Source organism: Carex rostrata, chromosome 20 (assembly GCF_964058835.1).
Source record: "Carex rostrata chromosome 20, lpCarRost1.2, whole genome shotgun sequence".
In the NCBI taxonomy this organism is placed as follows: Eukaryota; Viridiplantae; Streptophyta; class Magnoliopsida; order Poales; family Cyperaceae; genus Carex; species Carex rostrata.
Window position 1 is genome coordinate 5,637,420 of NC_135937.1, and position 5,327 is coordinate 5,642,746.

Genomic DNA, 5,327 nt, shown 5'->3' on the forward strand with positions numbered 1-5,327 from the left:
TTAGACGGCGTTTCCTATGGCACGGAGCGGCAGATCATGCAAAGGGGTACAATCTGGCGAATTGGGAATTAGTTTGTCAACCAAAATCAAGTGGAGGGCTGGGAGTACTAGACTTGAAAACTTTCAACACAGCGCTGCTACTAAAGTGGCACTGGAGTTGGTTCAAACCAGATAATAAAATGTGGAAGACACTCTTTCATAACACGGCGGAAATAGTACACATGACACCTGACTCAGGGGTATTTTTGGCAATCAAAGCAGACATTAGATCTTTCTTCACAGTATCGACATATTGGATACCAGGGGATGGAAATTCTATCTCATTATGGAACCAAGACTGGGGATGTGGTGTCCTCAAGCACTTACTGCCGAATCTTCACTCTTTTGCTCTAGATGACAACATCACTTTGAGACAGACAATTGCCACTCAGAGGATGGAAACTCGATTCAGGGACAACTTATCAATTGAAGCAAGCCAAGAACTACTAACTCTAAACAGGTACATGGAGCAATTAAACCTGCAAGGAGGGGGCAGGGACGAACTAGTTTGGAGATGGACAACATCTAGACAGTTCACAGTTAAATCGGCTTACGTAGCACTCAAAGAAGGACCAATTATCAAAGACAGAATCTGCAAAATCTGGAAGATAAGGGCTCCCCCAAGAATGCTAATTTTCGGATGGTTGGCAACACGAAACAAGATCCTCACACATGACAATCTGCAAAAACGTGGGTGGAATATAGCAAGTATGTGCCTTCTATGTAAGAAAGATAGAGAGACGGTCAGACATCTGTTTCAGAACTGCACCTACACCATACAATTGTACCAAGCACTTTCACTCGAAAGACCGTATCAAGGATGGCCTAGATTAAAAGCAAATTACATCCGAACTGGTACTATCGGAGCAATAAATCAGGCGCAGAAATCAGCAATTGCTATCATGCAATTCATAGTATGGCGGGAAAGATGTAATAGATGCTTTGCGGATACAAGCAAGACAGTGGAGGAACTTTTGGAGGAAGTGTTGGCACTGTTAAAGGCTTATGACAAACCGGTACGATCGATACAACTGGCACAGGATGAATCGCGTACACATAACGCGCAAGGAATCGGATAATTAACAGGGAAGGTAAATGAAGAAAGCCGGAGACAGCAACTGGTAGGACACAAACTGGGACTGATACGATCAAAGGAAGAAATACACCTTCTGGTACCGAACTGGTACAAGGCCTGACAGGGACAACATAAGCCCAGTTAAGGGAAGGAAGTCGTTGTTGCAACTTCAGGAGATTAATAAATGTTTCAATTAGTATTTGTTTAGATTTTATTATTTTTACTTTTTTTTTAACTACTTTCATATTTGCTGCTCAAGATGTTTTGAGCATTGTTTATTTTCAATTTGGATACAAACTTTGTAACCATTTTCTCAATTAAATATGGGCATGACCCCTATTATTTCTCAAAAAAAACAAGATATTGATCCTATATTATGAAATTCACTAAGTTTTATATAATTTTAGAGAAATATCAATGTAGTTAAGTTATTTTGTCCTATAATATAACAAATCGAATTACAAACTTTAGAAGTTACCCAATTATTCTCGAATTATAAATCTATTATTACATATATGTACAGCTAGGTATTGTTGCTTTGATGATTCATTACATAGTAACAAGATTCCTATATAATACCTATATTATTCATTTTCAACATCTCTTTTGGAATTATTTTCAAATTATACAAAAAAAAACATGCTATTCATTTAATATTATCAATAAAATAATTTATTTATAACATTTTTCTTAGATAAATATCAATATTTTGATATATTATTTACATTACAAAACAACAAATTATTTCATAATCATGAACTTGTGCTCTTGTCACTATGATTCGTTACACAGGATATATAGTTCATATGAATTGCAGAGGATCCAGGGTTTTAATGAAGGAGCAGGTGTACCGCAACCGCAAAAAATTCCTGTCTCCCGGTACGCAGCAACCTTGTAGGTATTCCCCCTTCACATAACTCTCACATCTCTGAAACTCATTTTAGAGTTTCTATTAAGCCACATCAGCAACAAATTAAAAAGGAGAAACAATTTGAGCCAATCATTTAGCCAACATAGAGTTTATAAACAGTTTCTTAATAAGAAACTTTCCTGCATAGTTTCTAAATAAGAAACTCTCTCACATCCCTGAAACTGGATTAGAAACTGCCACATCAGATTAGAAACTCTAATAGTTTCAGGGATGTAGATGCTCTAAGCCTGATTTACACAAACAAAAAAAAAAAAAAAAAGTTGACTATTTGATATATTGATTAACTATTAGATTGATATCTTGCCAATAGGCAATAGTGCTTTAATTTATATGTCATCAGAAAATTCCCTTTTATATATATCTCCACTATTCATCCATAATGTTCATCCAGCAAAACCCTTTAAAAGATGATTGACTTTCTAGATGCAATCACATTGACTTTAATTTCTGGATTTAATTTTTCTTTTAATTTAATTTATCAAAAGTCAATGAACATCGCTACCAAAAAAGTCTATGCTCTCTAGTGATGTGGCACCTCTTAATTAATTAAAAAGATTGATTACCTGTTCTTCTTCTTCTCTCCTGTGGCACCTCTGTTTCATAGTCTCCTGTGTGGCCTCTCTTCAACCTCTTTGTTCAATTATTCTCTTGTTTTCCCTATGGGAGGTGGAGATCAGGAGATAATCTGATGGTATCTGATCAAACTCGTCCTAATGTTATGTCGGAAACGTCCGATCCGTATTAAAAATTGTGTACACTTAATCTGCACGAATCTTTAAATTGTTAGAGCCAATCATGATACAGATTGGCCAACTCTGATTTAGCATCAGACTTAGAGACGAAGACATTGATTAAATGGAGTTCAATGACCCCATACTTTTTCAAAAACATATTATTATAATGTTGAAAGGTTTTGTAATATATTTTATAGTAAATTGCTAGGATTACAATGACTCTCGTACATTTTATAAAAGAAATTATATGATTGACCTCCATTATTTTAAAAAAAAAATAGACTACTTTGTTGAAATAAGGGGCACCGCTAATTAGCTCGAAAACTGAAATTAAATTGCAATTAAAAGTAAAAGAGATGAGTTTAGAGAACTTGACACGCGGGATGATAACGGAGTTCGGCAAAACAAAGGCCTACGTCTCCGGGGCGTCGCAACCTCTTTCTAGGTGCGCCTTTCTATTACCCAATATGAAAGGATTACAATTGTGAACCGTGAGCCCTTACAAAACGGGAAGTCACGACCAACGAGAGATGAGCGCCGGCGAGCCCTTACAACCAAGGGAAGTCACACGAGCAACTCGAGGTTTGAGCCGGCGAGCCCTTACAAACAAGGGAAGTCACACAAGCTACTTAAGAACAAAAGAAACACTCAATAGATCACTCTAACCTAATATAATTAGAGATTAGTGAAGTGGGTTTGAGGTTGTTTGAGATTGATTGAGAGATATTGAAGTTTTAAGCTCAATCAACAATGGTAGAACCAAGCTCTCAGAAAATCGTCTCTTTTGAAGTTTAGGGACGGCTAGGTTAAGTGGGGAAGAGACCCCACTGCTCTATTTATAGAGACAGCTCCAGAAAGAGCAAATTGAGCTAAAACGTTACAACGTTTTATCTTATAATGCGATTTTAGGTTTTCAATTTTCTGACAGCTCAGCTAATCGTTCACAAACGTTACAACGTTTATAAAACGTTACATAACGTTTTGTTCTGTAAAATCTTGATCAAAAACAGATTGTTTTGAAGAACAAATTTAATTAAAACGTTACAACGTTTTGTGCAAACGTTATAACATTTTAGGACTCTTGTACAACTTGATTTCGTAGTTCCTTAACATCTCTAAAACGTTACAACGGTTGTGCAAAACGTTATAACGTTTTAGAGGATTTGTACAGCTGGATTTCGCAGTCCTTTAACATCCTAAAAACGTTACAACGTTTTTATAAAACATTGTAACGTTTTATGTTTTCCTCTGAGTTTGTTCAAGCTTTTACTTAGTGTTTTTGACAGGAGTAAAACGTTATAACGTTTTACAAACGTTAAATAACGTTTTGCTCTGTAAAAACAGCCTCAAACTTACTTTACCAAGCTTCTGATTTTACAATTCGTATTCTTGATAAAAGTATTCATGATTTCTTCTGTCCAAGCATTTTACATTGCAATTTCAATTCTTTTTGAACCTACATAATCTTAAAGTAGAAGAAATCGTAAAATTCAATAATTGTATGTTTTTGCAAATTAGTCAAATAGACGTAAAAGATTATTGTACGAATAACATATTTTACAATGTGTATTACTTGAACCATTGAAATTTTTCTACTTCAAATATATAAATGTTGAATTTATTGATATTTATTATATTAAAAATTATGTTATTTAAACTTTTGCTTCTTGTATGTTTTTGATCCTCATAACCCGAAATCTGCCTCCGCTCCTGATCAGACTGCCCCGATTCCTTCGCTGCACCTCCGATTACAATCTAAGGGGAATAAGAACTATTCGACTTGATAGTATATCTAAGATTGAGTAGTTAAATTGAGAGGTGTTGTTTGGCAAGGGGATTAAGCCTTTTTATGCTTTTTTAAGTCTCATTTAGGTTCCTTAGATGCTTAATTCTTTCGAACATCGAATTCTTAGGAAAAATTAAGATTCCTCCTTTAGACTTCTTTTATCTGAAATTTTAACTTATGTGCGAACCTTAAGGCACTTCTACTTCAGGATTAAATTAATTTTTTTGCAAAAATTATTTATAGTAGTTTCTTTTATAAAATAAAATTACACAACACTTATTCATCAACTTTTTTCAATCTCGATTTTTTTTTTATTCCACCTATATATGAACGGAACAACTCTGATAACTACAAAGAGATATTAGTAATTGATGCAACAACTCCTAGAGAGAGAGCAATAATGGAAGTCATTACAGTTTAACACAGATTATGAGTTCTTGAATCTCAATAGTTTCTAATTAAAGTGATTAAAGCCAAGTTTTAGACCAATCTTTCACATTTGTTATCCATTTTGATTAAAAAGAATTTGTATGTTGAATTTTATAGATTGGAAACAGTAGATATATAACATTGACAATAGTAATTAGAAATCAGAAAAAAAATTATCAAAAAATATTTGGAGCAGAACAGCCAACTTTTAGAACTACAAATTATCATCAATAGCTATAATAACATCATGAGCTATATATGACGAAAAACAAGATAAATTCAAAAAGCTCGCTATGCCCATCACGAGAGGGCTGTCAATATTTGTGCATACTT